Source organism: Papilio xuthus, unplaced genomic scaffold (genome assembly GCF_000836235.2).
Source record: "Papilio xuthus unplaced genomic scaffold, Pxut_1.1 DF825946.1, whole genome shotgun sequence".
NCBI lineage: Eukaryota > Metazoa > Arthropoda > Insecta > Lepidoptera > Papilionidae > Papilio > Papilio xuthus.
In genome coordinates this window covers 7859833-7878694 of record NW_013532703.1, presented here as the reverse complement: position 1 = coordinate 7878694, position 18862 = coordinate 7859833, and the positions used below count along the sequence as shown (strand labels likewise).

Here is an 18862-nt window from a genome sequence, read left to right as displayed (position 1 = left end):
CGCAAGTTATTACTACAAAAAGTAACTCTTTGGTATCAAGTTTAAAAACAAGTAAATACTGTTTGGTCAAAATGACCATATTAAATTTATATATAATTCTATAGCATATAGTCACATACTCTGTCGTATCTCTGAAATAATAGTTAATTCAAATAGAATGATGTAACAATAACAACCTAATGTTTTAGATAAGACATTGTTTATATAACTGACTAGCTGTTGCTCACGACTTTACCCGAATGTTTTTTGGGTCAGAAAATCTATAACAAAATAAACCTATGTTTGTTCCGCGTACACCAGTTAAAAGTCCCCACCTTCAATTAAAAGTTCCGTAAAAATTGATCAATCCGTTTCGGAGATTATTCTAAAATAAACAATGACTCGCGGACATACTTACAGAAGGATGGACAGAATGAGATACAAGTGTTTTTTTATATAAGTAACTTTAGGTGTAATGTTACATAGAGACACTCAAATTTTCTTTATCTGTATAGATGCGGGGAAGGTAAGCGGGGCGAAGTAAGGAGGGATTGGTTGATAAAATAAAATGGTTTAGCGACAACACGAACTGCTTTATATTCGCCATTAATATTAACCGCGGTGGCTTGCGTCAGTGCGATATTTGACTCGCTGAATCGTCTGCACGACTACCGATTGACTTTCATTGGGTCGTTTTAAAATTCATTGTATACTAACAAAAACTTGTTTTGTTTACCCGAGATGTATGTACTTGTGAGAAAAAATATTGGTACTAAATGCGATAGGAATAATGCATGTTGACGTCAGCGGTTAAAAGGTTGAATGTTTTAGAATAATGTGCTATTGGATTTTTGAATTATTCAGTCTTCTGTTTTTTTGAACACCATGTACTTTACATTAGAACCTATTTTAAAATATGATTTTAAAGTTCCCCTAAGATTATTTTAACATGTGCTTAAGAATAGATACTTTTCTAAGACTGTATTTCTTATTCTCGTTGCATGCATACTTGGTGTCTTTGACCATTATCGTATCGTGTACATTCAAAAGGCGGTGCAAAAAGTGGTTCCGTAGACTCGATGGATAACCCACTAATGCGCTTGTCCCCGCCATAACTCCACAAACATCGACATAAATAAAAGCAATGCTATTTAGAACTAGTTATTGTGTACAGTAAAAGGAACATTAAATCGCAGCGTTGCCTGTCAGGACGGCATTAATTGCCTTTTTTACGCCTTCGTGGATTCCATAAAAGACCAAGGAGTTTTGTGATCATTAAATTTTAATTGGTTTTCTTGTAGATCGACCTTTAAATGCGCATAATCTGTCTATTTAATTTTAAATTGTAGATAGAAAGTTATTTCTGTCATTTGGATGAGATAAAGCATTGATAATGCTATCGGCTATTGAAATTTTAGTGAATGTTATCTATAAACGTGGTTCAATACACCGCAGCTTCGGGTGATTCCCGATATTACTCAATACCATTTACTTTGGAAACTTTAATCAGAAATAATTGTTATTCGGTCTGTGAGAGTTTAAGTACATAATGGAAAAAACCGTTCGTTTCAAGACAATAAAATACTGTCTGAAAATAAGAAACTTTAGCCTCAATTATAATAAAATTAGAGTGAAAATATTGAGCACAGATAATGATCAGTGTATCTTATCTACACAGTGCAAATAGAGGTCAGAAGATAAGGTTTTGTTGAGATGTAAGTTTGTCTACCTTTATTGATTTTACGAATGACAGAGTGATTGATAGGTGAAGATAATTCTCAGTCGTAAATGATGAATGGAATTAATAAAAAAAAATGGTTTATATTTCTTGCACTAAGTACACAGTATTGAAGTGTAATAAAATTTGCTTCGTTTCCGAGAATTTATTATATAAATTTGATTTTGTGTCGCCTTTTTCTCTATTTACATCAACGCTTGAAAATGTTAGATTAACCGTGATCCGCTGGCGAAATTGTTAAGGAACATTTTGTTGTTCAAAGAAAATACTATATTATGTGCTAGTGATTCGGCTGTTTAAGCATACACTATTTGCTGCAATGAAGCATGAAGCTGCACTATTTGACAATATATAAGGCATTTTAAAAGCCTCGTGTTGTAATTACTTTGATGTGTCCCATTTCGACAAAATATTTAATCATGTATATTACAATGTATCTGACCTGATCTTACTAATATTATAAATGCGAATGTTTGCATGGATGGATGGATGTTTGTTTCAAGGTTTGTTATCACTGAAATTTAGCACATATGTAGAACAGACTGGAACACACAGGCTATTGAATAAATTTTTAAACGACTCGCGGATGGAGTCGTGGTCGACAGCTAGTACAAAATTGCATATCAAATCAGAATTGTTACGTGTTAAAACAATAAAGAAGCAAACAAATTTGTGGTAATAATGCAGTTCAACATTTAAATATTTACAAAGTGCACTGTGTTTTATTAAGGTTTATTGGTAATTCTGTTATAAGACATCTTTGTTCCATTTTGTGATATCAATTGTAATATGTTATGTTATCGCAAAGATTAATTTCAGATAGCACACAATGATGCATTCGATGGTTCCAAAGTTTATTCATTCCTTTAAAAATAACCTCATTTTAGCAAACGATATAGAGATAGCTAATTACGTAAAGATATTGTCTATTGATTTGTCGATTTGTTATCCGTATTTTTCATACGTTCAGTTAAGCGTAGGTTTCCACTGCCGAATTTCGGCTTTTGGAAAGGAAAAACGATAAATGTACGTTTACGGCAATGGAAACGCTTACGACTAACACTATTGCATCCCTATTCAGGAAAATGTCTATGTAAATCTGTTTCTTCCAAAATATCGTTCATATTTTTTGTCATATTTCTTATTTCTGTATACAATTTGAGAAAATAATGGTAGGATTATGTATAGCAAACTTCAATAAAGGAAATTACGGTCGTTGTCCCACCTTTATACTTAAAGTACGTTGCTCTTACATTTATATATTTGATGTTGAAATTATCATATCCATTGTATATAAGCCATACATTTATTTAACCATACATGTTCTGTATGTTTTACCAGGGGTTCCCAAACACTCCTGATTTGCGGGTCGCATAAAACCTGATGAAAAAACCAATCCAGACTAATCTTTTATGACATGCTATGTAAAAAACTAGATTAATTTATGATTTTTGTATGTATGTATTTTTAAAATTACTGTTTGTATGTAATGTATGTGTAGATCATTGTTTTTAAAAAGATTGGAAACCCCTGTATTTTTACTAGGATATATAAAAGTTATGTTTGTTTTAATTGTTACGTACACGCTAATTAAAATCGTCTAGAGTTGCAATTAGATATCTTTGTCTTTAAAAAGATTAATTAAAAAAACTAGTTTTAAATTACGCCAGTTAACATTGCTTTTCTTTATATACTTCTTCGATTATTATTATTTCACATCTTTGTATGTACCTATACAAATATATATGAAAGAAATTTTTAAGACACTGGTAAAGTATAGTTACCTATTTTATATTAGAAACAGATAGATTTATCTATATTCTATGAATATTCTACGAATTAAGGCTCTCTAGAATATTTTATATTAAATCATATTTGAATTGTAAAAAATACTGGCTGTTATTTATTCAAAATACTCAACTTTTTCGTAAATGCCACATTCTCCTTAATTTCGTCGTCTTTTTAAAATATATTTTTAAGGATAAGATAATGAATATGAAAATTTTCATGACTCAGGTGGAGAGAAAGAGAGAAAGTTATGAGTAATATATTCATATCGTTTGTTAATAAGTGTGCTAATTTTTAAATTGATTGGTGATCTTTGTATCGGTAAAAATTACGTCAAATATTCCGTTACATTGGTAGTAGGTCAAGTTAAAGATGTGTTAGAATTTATCACGTCACTGTCTCTACCTAATCAGGATACCGATAACTATCACTAGTTTTGGCGAGAATATCTTGCGAATTTATAATACTAGGCTCCTAATGTGATAAAGAATGTATCTATCCTTAAACTTCTAAGATAAATCCGAGACTGACTTCGTGAGCTGTAGACATGATGTTAAGAAATGGTTTTGCTGGACTGGGAGTGGTACTCGTTTAACTATTTTATCTGTTACGTTTTATTACTTATTTGCTCATTTCCAAAAAGACCTTCTAAGCTCCATAAAATACAAATCGCGTGTTCCAATTCTAATACGATAAAATCATGCTTTTACGTTTCTGTAGACCAATGGCAATAATTTTGCTAAGCTAGGATGTCATTATGGTTTGTAATAAAATATAAATTTATTAGATAGTTGTATTAGGAAAGGAAGTGCAAGTGGTCAGTATGTAGAGCGCAAAGCGTTTATCTTGTCGTAGAGGCGGCGCGGCGGTGTGACGTAAGTGAGCGGCTCATTCGGCCAGGCTTTTCGGCGGGGCCCCCACCAGCGCGGTTTGTTTACAAGAGCTCACGCGGCCGCCGGCACTCGTCACCGACCTGTACGAGAGACGTGACGCTCCGCGCTAAACACAATTATCATCAAACCATCAGTGAACAAGTGATCATACAATACATTTTCATATAAAGTTAAACACAAATCCGCCCGCGAAAATCGTGGCGCACTCACCAACATACGTGCGTGTGTGTTCAGGATCCTCATCGCATCGAGAAACGACCGTAAGTTTTTATTTCCAATACGCCATTAAACTAGTTCTTGTATCTAAAATCTATTACGTATACGGAATAAATGCAAATGTTCATTTTTTTTATTGTTTCTCCGTCGATCCGAAATACGCACGTTTAACACTCGTCGGAAAATACTGTCCATAATGCGTCGTTAATCTGACTCGATGGCTATTTTTGTTTAATGTCTGTAGTCCGTTCGGTTTTTGTAAATATTTCGACAATCGTCTTAGACCATTTAACACGGGACTTGACAAGCGTGTGCTTACCATTCTGTCGTAATAAATTAACTATTTGATGGTGTACTTTTGATAAAACTAATTCTGCGGTATACAGCATGATTGTAATTTCATATCTATAGCTGTACTTATATTAAATTCTCTCGGTATGATAGTCGTAATAACGACGAAATTTATATGTACATATATTTACGCGAAATAAGTACCCAACAAAAAAATATTATGAGTTATCATTCGTAGAACATCAAAGGAGAACAATATTTGATGGCATTCCACTTAATTAACATCACCAGTATATTTGTGAAGGTCATAATTTTTATGTCACTTGCGTTCCATTTCGAAACTAAAACCGGTTGGGATCTTTTTAAGTTGGTGTAATAAAATCGAGATATCATTGCCTGAGATCAGTGCACGCGTTTACTGCACGGACACGCTGCTTAGAAAATTTTGGGAACTTAAGGTCACAAGAAACGTAAAGCGTAGCCTCTACTCTATATTTAGTTTTATATTAAACAATGTATATGAAGATACATAGAACAACACACGCTTGTGATTACTCTAATTCTATAATAGATTAATCTTATAATTTGAGGAGAGCTTGAAATATTTTTAGACATTCTTCAGATTCCTTGGTAACGTTTTTAGTGCAAATCGGTAAATAGAGTATTAATAATTTCCAACATCATTATCAACAACAGACGAAGCTCACATGAGTAGGAAGAGATTAAGGATTTCCATTTGGCGTTGATCCTGACGACACTCTCGCCTTGTCCAAGTTTATATATCTACGCATGCTCGCTCTTTGGTTTCGGATGCTCTTACGGCTTCTACCTCACGATAAGCCCTTTGTCTACTGCTGGATACAGGCCTTCCTCAGCGCCTACCACAGTATGCCTCCGCCATCAGAATTTCACCTAATAGTAAATGCCAACATTGATATTTTATTCTCGATTTATGTGACTAAATGCAGTTCAAATAGTAAACATTTTCTTGTCTGCGTGTGCTACGGATTCCTCACTAGTTTAATTTAGTCCTACTCTCGTCTGAGTCTAAGAATATAGGGTGGTCCGCAACTTGTCTATATTCAATGTAATTCCGTTGTGTCTAATGTCTCCAGCTCGGTGGTCTATTTTTAATTTTGTGTCAAATACCAGGTAGATGTGTCGTCTAGGTATGTCGTGTATAAATTACGATGCATGTTTAGGAGTTTTATTACATGTTGCATTAAACATATTTATAAAGTTCAAATCCGAGCTAATGTTGATGTTCAATTGGTTAGACGACTTTTTTCTAAGCTCTACGAAAATAATCACTAATTCTGTCTGTCTACAATTTTTTATAACAATGCGCGTATTTGTGTGTCTAAAGTTTGTTGAATCACTTTCAACATCAAATAGTTTTCTGTTTATTTCATCGGGTATTTAGTTAATTTAGCTATTTTTACAAGCAGTGTGTTCTATAAAATAAAGTTTTTTTGTATGTTTTCCTTTCAGTCTAATTCTAGTTTTATAATAATTAATACTGGTTCGTTTTTATTCGTTCTCCTTGCAGACGATCTATTTCTAATCTTTGAGTTCAAAGTTCGGGAACATAAAATGTTGCTTAGCTCTAACAAATCGTTATCTTACATTAGTATTATGAATTTGTTGTGTGGGCAGTGCTTTATCTCTTTTGGATTATGTATGCTGCATTTTAATGTTAACGTCATCTCATCCGATAAAGATAATAGGGGCATATATTGCATCTTGACTCGGTTTACGTTAGATCTATTTACAGCTACACATCCTGTTGCTATGCGGGAAGTTTAACAACACTATAAATTAAAAATTAAATTTATCTTTTAACTTAAGTATGAACTGATTTTATTTCTATTTTTGTTCAAAATGTCTTAAAAATTATTAAAATGTTGAGTGTTTTTGAGCAGTGTTTCCTTTGCGTATAATTTGTTTCATTCGCTCCCTCAGCGGGTTGTCCCTTTTCCCTTGCGACCTCTAGACGTACGACCTTTCTCACATTGAAGGAATATTGCCGTTCCCAACTGCGAAGTTAAGACATAGCTACAAGTTCTAAGTCTATAAAGTTTATGTAGAAAACACTACGTACTCTGTTGATATTAAAAAAAATCCTTTCACAGTATTTGAGTGTAATTCGTTCAAGCAAGGATCCATCAAATATCAAAAAACAATGTACAAATCGAGCTATACTATGTGTTTATAATTACTTATTGTGTAATTTTATTAAAAGCATGTATTATTTCATACTATCATACAAAGATAGTGTTATTATTTTTATAAACGATTCGTTCAAGAATTTCTTGCTTGTCATTGATAAGGTCGAGTTTAACCGAAGTTCTGAGCAGTTCATTAGCTGTAAGATAACTGGCAAGTTATCGGTCATCGACCGATCGCCGGCGGACTTTTTAATAGTTCCTTGCGAAAGAAGCATGAGCCAACATCGGGCGAATGATAAACATTACTCAATACCAATAGTACTTGCATTTTGCATAACACGGGAGAAATATGTGGGATATTTTTTCATATATTCATAAAGTATTTTCAGTATTATAACATAACATTTTTAATTTAGACAATAGTTTACTGTGGTACAGTCTAAAACGCTTCAAATTTTATGCCCACTTGCATTTGATCAAGTACAAATTCTGGTTGAAACCAGTTTAGGTTTATACCTTCAATTAAACTGGGATACAATTAAGTTCTATTCTGTGCAATTGTGCATGTGCAAGTGCAATAAAGTTATGCAATAGTCTCACGTGAAATGAACACTTCTCACCAGCCAGTGTCGGGGTCGCGTTCTACTTCACGTTTCCGGTGCCGATGAAAGTAATTAGTAGAGTTTTCGCTTTCATCTAACCAGTTTCCATCTTCGACGTTTGTCGCTAACCACATGGTCAGTGTCGCGTGCGTGAGTGCGTGTTATGTACGAATAATCATGTTAATGTAGTTACATGTGTGCGTGACGATATGCGTGATGTTACCTATGTCTCTTGGTTGTGTCAAATTTTCCTCTAAACGTCTCGATAATCCGATGTTTAGAAATTGACGCGATTGAACTGCGATTAACTTGAAGATATAATCATTTGAAATGTTTGTACCTGTTGCTAAGGTTTCTATCTATTATCCGTTGTAAAGAACTAGCGTAAAATGCGTAAAATTAAAATAAAATTCTCTTTTAATTATCATTGTTTCACGCATACACGTAAGCAACACACACAAATGAAATTGATTCACTCATACACTATTTTTATGACCGCAAATATAGTCCACACATTGAGTCATAAATAGAGCTTCCAATATTTTATTTATATGTTTGATATCTGGTCATGTATTTATACTCGTAATTCCTGCGTCGTAAATACTTGGACTTCAAACTTTGCGGTTTTGACTCTCGTAAAATATTTTCCTTACTGTAAAAATAAAGCAGTTTTATTGCTACCTTTAATGTTTTTTATGTATTAAAAGATAATGTCAAAAAACTCTGTCTATAGTACTTTTTGTGCTTAACAAGAATTTCAGCATATTTTAAAGTCGTTAGTATTATAAATCTAGATTTTAAGGTGTTGAACTGAAGTTGTTTTATATGGTAAATTTCTTCCAATTAAACTCAATCATCATGTCACCAATATGTCACAGTCGTTGCAATTTTGTTTTTCTCCAATTGGGACAGTTTATGTTGGACAGACCTGGCAGTTTGGTCCTTAAAAGGTATATTTGTCGCAAGTATTTTTATTGCCAATGTCCGGTAATTAACACGTCCATTGCAAAATTCTATGTAACGGTTTGCGACATATTTCGTGCATTTACAACGATCACTAATTTCTCTTTTAATACTCAAGAACACTGTATTGTTTGAAAGACGGAGATTTAACTCGATGGCTTCACAAGTTTAATTTTCATTATTAAAAGTTCTTCGTTGTTTCGTTCGCATATCAGAAGTTATTTTAAATAGCGTCTAATATAACGATTATTTAAATGAGCATTACATGTTTGCAATGAATGCTGGATGCAAATTACCGTGTTGTCGAGTAAAAGTCCACTTTCGGCATCTCTGGCTCGGCTCGGGCAAACGAAAGTAATCCGCATGCAGCCCGGCCGGCGTTAGTTTCGCTCTCGAACCTAATACTGTTTTCCATAATATTATGTTCTAAGCGAAGTAGAAGTGTCTAATGACCGTTCCTCATAACCATTTTTGCTCATCGAAGATTTCTTTTATCAATTATTTTCCATTATTTTTTTTATTTAACCCTTATGTTCATTTTGTATACTATACCATACATACAACTTTATAAAAATATATTATACGATCACTATAAAATAAATTTTAACTTTGTTTTTAGCTTTTCTTCAAAAAAGAAATCTTGCTTAAATAAGGGTTAAGATTACCTAAGATTTTCAGTTCTTTAGTTTTTTTTGGCATAATCCTGAGTAATCATATAGATTCTTGTGCCAAAAATCTTCGTAACACAAAGCCAAAGAGTTTGCGCTCGTAAAGTCGATGTAAACTTTTAGGTCGATACGAACTTGGAATGCCTGCGTGTGTCGCAATCAGCAACAGTACCTGTTGCGTTCGAGCCCTTGTTGAGCCGACTTTATCGCGGTTCTGTTGCGACAAACGAAAGATATTATCCCTTTATATTGTGACAATTGTCAATTTAACAATAATTAATGCAAACTATTTCTTTCTTGTTTAAATAACGATTTATTATCAACGATTCTCGTTAAGAATAAATTTTCATTTGATAGTGAATGTTTAGCTTGATAAGTTTTATGTCATTAAATAGGATACTATACTGCATAGCCATTTCTAAACTCGGTTGGAAGATATCCTATATTCCAACCTATTACTAGATTAGTTTGGTGAGAACAGTTATTAATGGTACAAAAACGACGCATGGCTTAACCATTTCTCGCATTAATTCCAGTGAGGATATGTCGATTAACATTCGCCCAGAGCAATTGAAAATTACGCACTCGTATTCAGTAGGTCAGCGTGCTCGGATTCGCGAATGAGCGAAATTTAAACAAATGATATTGCGCGCGAGGTAGAAAGTTTCGTGTTATCGCTCAACCGGGCCTCTGGGCATTGATGGTAGTGTCACAGTTGCTAAATTTCGCAAATTCGCTATCATTGTGACACGAATTCGTAATGAGATACGTTTTGTCGGAAATCTCTATATGTCAGTGTGTTTTTTCATGAATTTTATTGCGTAGTTACTCACGGTATTATCTCATATTGCTCTATGAAATTTAAATATTTTTAGGACACACAATTTTAGGAGCACGCAGTCGATTATTACTTGGTTCTCTATATTTTTTTTATTAGACTGTATAAAATTGAGATGCACGTGAAATATTGACTAACATTATCGTGTTTCCATTAAGAATAACAGTAAATAAAAATGTATAGATTTACCAAATTATTCGTATGACAGTAACTGGAATTAGTATCTCATTGAGAAATCGCATCCGGCTTTTTGTTTAATATTTTTGCCATCTCTAAATAACAGTGGTGAGCAGAGTGTTGATTTTTTTTTATTTGTAAAGCACTTAACATTCGATTTAGAAAGTTTGATGTCTGTATCTCGCGTCAAAGGCCCTCCAAACTAAGTTCGTGTCGATGGGACTATCTCAATGACACTCGACAAAAAGCCCGACAGTATTCAGTGGAGCGTTATCGAAAGAGAAATTTCGGTCATCACCAAAATCGTTCATACGCCAGATCAATTCTGACTCAGGGTTGTCACCTTTATTCACATTCTCAGTTAATAATTATACTTTTGTGAAGTGAACTAAGTGTCTGTGAAGACATATTATTGTTATAAAACTAGTTTGCATCATATTAAATAATAGCATTTAGTAACATTTCTTTCTTGCAAGTTAAAGTATTCAAGGAGATCTCGTTGTAAGGCATTTAATTCAAGATCTGTTTAATATCATTTACATTTATTCGACCACTACAATAAAACAGACATAAAATATGATGCCTCCGTTCTAAAACAGGTTGTTAATTATTTTTGAATTTAGAACGTTCTTTTTTTGTATCCGGCATATGGCCAGATAGTCGCGGCCCTGATTAGCCCAATGCCAAAGTAAAAGTGTCTAAAAAATGTAAGTCGCGAAATAACATTGCGATTTCGCCGCAACGGGGTTAGTGATGTGGGTCAAATAACAGCTATCTGCTAGTTGATACCACCTTCGTTTTATTTTAGCATCTGCTCGGTGGGCGGTTCACGGTCATTGACAATTTCGCGGTACTTCTTTTATTTGATACGAGTGATGGAAAGCTACGGTTTGACGTTGTTGAATTAATAAATACCTGAAAAAGAGACACATAGCCATTATTTTGGTATTGTAACAATTATATACGCTAAGATAATACTTAATTTTTTTCCCAATATTTACATCAATGTATCGTTCAAAATGTATAAAGAACAATTGAAACTTTAAAGCATGATTAAGTGCATTTTGTAAAATGTAAATGTGATATTGTCTTAAACCAGTCTTGAATTTGATACGGCACCGACCGTACATGTGGTGAACGAAAATAATCTTTTATTTCTTCTTTACAATTCATTATAAAGTTTTAGTCGTATTTTGATCCGACCGTCGACTCAGTGTGATACTTAAAAATACATTAAACGAAATAAGTAATGGTATTTTCGACATTGCTACGTACTTTTACCTTTTCATTTCAACAATTTATTCTTGGTAAAGCTCCTGATCTTCATTAGTTACTTAAAATTTTTAAATTGTTAATATCGAAAAAAATACTGAGCCATGTACCGATACGATGACATTTTAAGTTCGTTGCTTCGTATGATCCATAGATAAATCCGTAATCGTGACTGGCAAAGTGGAAAGTATGAAATTCTGTCGCGCAACGATAACGGCGACCTTAACCACTGAACTTCACCCACTTGACATCATGCGGCCACTAGCTGACAGCTTTTAGTTTCTAATCTCTTTGTCAATAATTCCGCAGCAAAGCTTTTAACCCAGCGTTTTGTTTTAAAGCTATATCTTTGGCTACCATTCAATCCACTTAATAGAAGGGAATGACAGAATGGCTATAAGTTTTTACGGAAGTGGTTTGCCAGTGAAAACCTACTGAAAAACCATATAATGACGTAGCGAGACTATCTACAGTCAAAAGTCGCTGCGTTCTTTTTGAAATTCCGTACATCCTGTAATTTCTCAACAGAATGACACAACTTTGTTACACAAAACATTTTCACAATTTACATTTCAATGTTCCCGATTGCCTAAATTGCTAAAGGTGATTTAATTTTTTATTATTTCTTTTTGCGCTCTGAACTGGACATCCGCCAATGTTTTGTACATAACTAACGTCTTGTTCCGGTCGACTGATCTCATGCCAAAATGCACAACAACTCATTTGTATTTCACTCTTTGTGCTCTTTGAGCTTATTATCTGTCAAAATATTATCAATTTAATCAGATGTCAACATTTTGCATCATTAAGAATCAAAGACTTTACTATTAACACAGATAAAGGATGATGAAATTTTTATGAAATTATTCAAACTATGAAACGTAACAGATAAAATCATGTTCCCCCACAATCTGCATCCTTAAAAATGTAATGTAAAAATAATTTACTTAATTAGACAACAACGAAAATATTCTTGATTGCATCCGTATTTACGCTACGGAAATAATAAATCATTTTAAATTCATTATAATATTTTGTACTTTAACATAAGCCTCTTATAAATTGTAAAATAAATATAAAAAACCAGGTTTCCATTACTTTCGTGTGGATCGTTTTGTTTTATTTTCGACGTTCGTGTATCAGAAGTCTCGGGAGAGTTGCTTGAGGATTGTCTCGGTATCTTGCGGTCGTAAATAAATATACAAAACAAACACTGCAGGTACACTTACCATCGACCTCTCGCCTTCCATCGGTATACACTGACTCACTGATATACAGGGCTCCTTTATATTTTAAAAATTAAGAAAACAATGTTTTGTGTTCCAGCTTTCCAATACATTGTTTGGTTTTACATGATAAGTTGTTGGCACTATTGTAATAATTTCCTGGCAAAGTACACCGTTATATCGTTTAAAGGAATGATAAGAAATTAAGCTATTAAATGATTCAAACTTTCGTGAGACATTATACTAAACTGATATATAAACATGGCTAAACACTCACGTATATTCGTCCGGTGGCGGCACCGACTAGTTTCGAGTCCATCGGGTGCCCTTCTTCAGGATGAGTGGTAATGGTATTATTTCGCGGACGCGGCCCTCAGCTCACCGCGATTGAGCTATGGAATTGACATGTTTATAAAATTAGGAGAAGTTTAACTCCAATCATAATATATAGCTGTCATATTTTTACCTAATAAATTAAATAAATTGATAAGATTGTTATCTCCGATTGATATAGTTTATATAATCTTGGTTATGTAATATTTTATTTAATAATCTTTTCTTATTTGAGTGTCATTATCGACAAGTACATTACAGATCCGGCATACAGTGTGGCATATTTATAAAAAATTCGCACAAGTGTACTGAATATCGCAGCTTACAAACATATAATTTTTTGTTAAATATTTACACTTCTCTTTATTGTTAAGTTTTAAAAATTATCTTAACGAATATTTTAATTGTGCCTTCTACGTTGCCTCCAGTTTACAACGAAATAGTAATAACTTATGATAGTGTAGGTGTTAAATCAGTAGTTTTTTTATTATTTTTTCATATCTGCAATTAAATATTTAATTGATTCCGACACAGGATATTAATCTTAAGTTTGTAATCTTTGGTATTGAGCTTTATTGGTTCTTAATTGTATTTAATTTTAAAAACGTGTGCGCTAACCTTTGCAGATAATGCAAATGGAAAATCAAAAGAATTATGTTGCACGTACGAGAATTCCTTGTTAAAAATCATTTAGGCTTACAAAGTAGTCTGTCGGGTTTTCACTGTGCTAATTCATTTGTTCGTTGTATGCAAATTTGGACATTTTTACTGAATGACGTTTGGAGGCGTTTCCGATACTTCGGATACAATATTAAACCGCCCTCTTATGTTCTTTCACCAAAACTTTCACATCCGATTTTTATGTCTTGAGAAGTGATTTAAAAAATATTTTACGATGATTATTTAGGTAGATATGTATGTTGTTTTAATCTTGAAATTCAATATAGTATTTTTTTATATCATAAGGTGGCAAACGAGCGAGCGTCCACCTGTAATCGCTGAAATAGCAAAGAGACCGTTGCTCATAGACATACGCAATTGCATATATCGTTGCCTACCTTTAATCGACGGAGGAGAGGATGCACAGAAAGAAAATATCTTCCCTTCCCATGCACCCTCTTATCCGGGAAGTCCACTTCCACTTCCCATCCTTTCCTTATAAGAAAAAGGGTGAGAAGGGAAAGAGGACTAAATTAGGCCTCCGGGACGCACACTCATCAGACGAAACGCGGAATTGCTTCCACTTGACGCCTGTCACCTCGTCGTGGTATTTCACCGGGCGAGCCGGGCCAATTCGTGCGAAGATGTTAAAGCGGGCTCTACCACTGTTAAATGAGTATGAGTCTGTTTAATTAGTGTTGATACAAAGAAAGAACTCAATGAAAAGCTTTATTTATCAAGATATTGCATTGAATATAAAAGGAATGCCTTAAATACAATATCGGACACAACAGAATCTGTATGTAAACTGGAACAAGATATGAAGGTCACAAGTAAATTACATAGTAAATAAATCCATAAAATTATCAACGTTTGTCCTTTGAATGTTTATTCATAAGCAGTGGGCAACCAATATATCAATAATCGATAAGAATTTATTATTCTCTAAAATATTAAAAATATGTATTTGGCAAAGAGATACCAAGCTACGTAAGAAGCTATTCCAGAAGTAAAAAGTGGATCAATAATAATAATGAGTGAATGATCCGGTAGCATTTTTTCTCTCGAGGATTTTTAAAAGCTTCACAGGGACCTTTTAAGTTACAGTACTGGTGTTTATAAAAGAAACAAGTGTCCCAAACAAATTTCAAAATAAATGCAGTTCTGATCATGTTGATAGAAAAAGTGGTCATACAGTATCGCCTTATCGAGTCCAATGACGCGTTGTAATCATTTTAAAATTGAACTGCAATGATACAGTGGACCTTATGTTTCTAATCTAGTCAATATTTGAATGAATTTCACCTTCAATTGTGGCACATGTTCGTACTTTGGCAGCTGTTAAATTGTTGCAGGGTATCGCCTCTTCATTTACACGTTCCACTTTGCCCAATAAAGTGGAGGTGAGTGGTGTCAAATCGATGGTACTACTGATTTGTAACGACCTTTCTTGCTCACGTCATACTGAAATCCGTTTACGGAGTTTTCCATTATGCCGAATATTGCCTACACAAGATTACTAGCTTATTTCCTTTTATATTTTAGACTATAGTCAAGGTGTGATTTCTTTTGTTTGTAGTTAATTAAATTATATGTAATTTATTACAACAGCTATTCTAACAGCTTATGTTAGGAGGATAGGGAAAGTTTTTGTTCTTCGCATAATCATTGTTTTTATTTTTATTAAAATCTCTACATTATTGAATAAGGTTACATTGCTACTGAATGCTCGAAGTCAACGTCTTCTATGAGTATTTAAATTTGACCTAGTTTTGTAACATGCGTTGTTAGTGGTTTACCTCATAGTTCTATTCGATGGTCGATTTAAGTTTTCCTTGAATCATTATGTTACGAGTCTCGCTCGATATTTGTCGTGACGTGTGCCGCTATGTATGAGATCAACAATGTCAAGGCGTTCTTATGTCAGACTTACGTAAGATGTTTGACTAGTTGAGAAATGGGGGACAAGACGTAAAGATTAGCCGCAGCTTAATTTTACTACAAAGTATCCGTTTTTTTGTCAATCGTGTTTTAAACATAGCCGTACATTGGGATTCCCCTTAGCTTCTTATTTAGATCTTGCGCCAGACAATATTGGCTTTGGTTGTGAATCTCTTTCCATCTTTACATGCGTGTAATGGCTAGCAAAGATTGTACATCACATAAGCAACATGACTCCACACGAACAGTCCTTCTTAGAAGATTTATTACCTACTGTCTTATATCCGAAGAACTCGATTTCATTTTATAATTTTTGTTGTTATGGTATCGGAAAAAAACTCATAATTCGTACACGATATGGATAATGAAAACCAATTTTTATTTTCGAGGGGAAGGTATTTGATGTAGCGGGCATACTATTTTTTTTATGCGGCGACGAAGTTACTGGCGACCGCTAGTTTCTATCGTAATTATTCATTTGTGCTTTTAATCGCTATTGTTAGAGAATGCAATGTTTCTGGCTTATCTAACTCACGGAGTGTTCAGATCGGGACAGTTATAGGTATCGTTGGGCAATTACTCTTGTATTTATCAATTTAGATAAATCACTTATCGCAACGACATTAGCTGCTGTTGATAATTTATACACGTATTAAGCCAGATTTGATTTGCAAATTTGCTTGTAATCACGCAGAGCGCTCTCAGAGCAAAGAACGTGAGCTCGATTGTAATTATTGTAACCAGCACATTGCTGGTATTAAGTAATTTAATATGTTAATTGTAATTTACCGTTGTTGTTTTGTGTGCTTTAGATCGGCTGTTATCATGTTATTTGATTATTTTAAAGCTCATACATATTTAAATAATGTCCTGTATTTATTTGAAAAAATCGCCTTGGAATTATTGCTATTACTTATAGGATTTTTTTTGATATTAATTGTCTGTTTACTTTTAGTTATAAAGTCGACTAATACTCTCCTTGAACAAACTATTAATTTTAATAAAAAATGTTATGAATTTGCATGCATCTGTTTTCACTGCTGATACTCATCTTCTTGTTTCGACGCCAATATAATTGTTTTATGTCCCTGTAAATTATATTTTGCCGCTCGCAGCTTCTGCATTTTTTGCAATGATGTCTGAACGCGATTGTACTTTATTGCATGTTCGTACGTTGAGACAATGCTTGATTTAATGATGTCGATATTAAGCGACTGATCGCTTAACATTTCAATAATTTTTATTATAGTTTGTAAAGCTATGGTTAAATTGAATAAGTTTTTTAAATTGCATTTTTTTATATTAAATAAATTAGCGCTTGACCACGATCTCAACAGATGTTAAGTAGTTAAAAGATGTAACGCGCTAGCTTAGCAATTGTAATTTTAACGAATCCTTGAATTATATCTATTTTATGGCGGTTTGCCAGTCAGATCCTGGTCTTCATATGGCTGAACGCCAAAAATGCTCATCTTCAACCATTTTAAGTTACAAGCTAAGAAAAAGATTTTATCTACGAATCATTAATATATTATAATTGAATTAAACATTCCAAATGATATTGTAATGTATTTGATATAGAGTAGTAGTGATGCGCGTATAAATCAGCAATTAATCTCGAGGGCGCGATGTCATCGGCATCGTACCTGCTCACTCACCTTGACCGCGCGGTGTCCTCTCACTCGTAGAACCATAGATGTTTCGCATAGTGATGTACTCTATCTATGTACTTATCGATAAAGATAAGAAAATATATTTAAAATTATCAGAATTAGGCGCACGGTGCAGTATCATTTTAAGAGAATATTCTAGCCTGGAATGAGACACGATAAAACTAAGAAGATTTGAAAATACATTGATAATTTTGTATGACTATAAAACAAAAAATTCTTAACATTATTTTAATACATGGTCGCGATTTCCTAAAATTTTGATATTTACTTGCGTTTTTTCGTAGGATTTTTATTGAACAAATGATTGAATAAATACATTGAGCTGATAATGTTTGCATCTGTTTAGTTTTGTTATTCCTGCGGTTGTTTTATTTGAATGTTGCCACTTACATATGTATGTACATATTATTTTCTGAATTCGCATCAATTGTGAGCTGTTGGGCGGCATAATTTAACTTACTGTGACCATGAATTTTTAAAGCTTGTCCCTCTTTGTCCTCTCAATATGTTTGTATTGGAAAATATTAAATTTGTATTACAACGCAAATTGTTACTGAAGATGTCATTCCATATTATCTTTATAGATTAAATTGTTTATCGAATTACTTTTTCATAATAGACATCTCTTTCCAAATAATTTATCTTGACTTTTCCATTGTAATGCGTACATACTATCTCATGAATTTTATATCGATGTAAATATGTCCTTTTGTCCTTCTGGTTTATGCATACAATTGTGTTTATGTATCAGTATAATTTTTATCATGTATGCGAGATATTAAGGTGGGACGACATCGGGACGGTCGACCATTTTGTAATGTCAGTGAATTGTAAGTGAGGACACGGAGTTGGGCAATTCCTCGTTTCCTGCCACGTGTATAGCATGGGTCTCAAATTTGAATATATCTTTTTTTATAGTTGTTGTGTCGACACGATAGTTTATTCAATTTATGCCAATAGGTCCGACGTTCGAGTAGAATGATTCATTGCGGCTCAATCGCGGCGAGATTAAATAAATTATTGTCGACGTATCGCATTGTGAATGGACTTTGCGTGCGTCTCGTCGCGACCGAGCGGGGTTGACTTTCATATAACTTTGTCGCCAATTAGTTTGGTCCGGACGCGAGCTCCAGACGGCGATCGCTTATAAAGGGATTTTGTGGTCCCGGCTCATTTCATGTACGTATGCGGTTATGCTACTATAGTATATGTCGAAGAGTATCAGACAATTTATGGTTTTTGTTCTGTATGTTTCGGTCCTCAAACCAAATCATTGCAATGCATCTCTTTAGTGATGGAAGTTTTTTTCGTGTCATAAGACGATTATAATTTTAATTTTGTTCGAAGACATTATAATATTTTACTTTGAATTTCTTATAGACTAGTATAGGAATATACTTATTGCTATGTTTTAATGCTAATAAGATTAAGCGGAG

General features: G+C 33.6%; 1 protein-coding gene across 2 annotated transcripts in view; it reads left to right on the top strand.

Annotated features, from left to right (window-relative positions):
- Positions 1-18862, top strand: part of LOC106124508 (solute carrier organic anion transporter family member 2A1) — a 47897-nt gene that overhangs the window by 5544 nt on the left and 23491 nt on the right. The window contains exon 1 of one of the 2 annotated variants that reach the window (XM_013321237.1): positions 4385-4658. The exons of the other annotated variant lie outside the window; for it this stretch is intronic. The gene's annotated coding sequence lies outside the window, so the exon portion shown is untranslated. Of the gene's footprint in view, positions 1-4384; positions 4659-18862 lie in introns of those variants that run through there. 2 annotated transcript variants of the gene reach the window in all.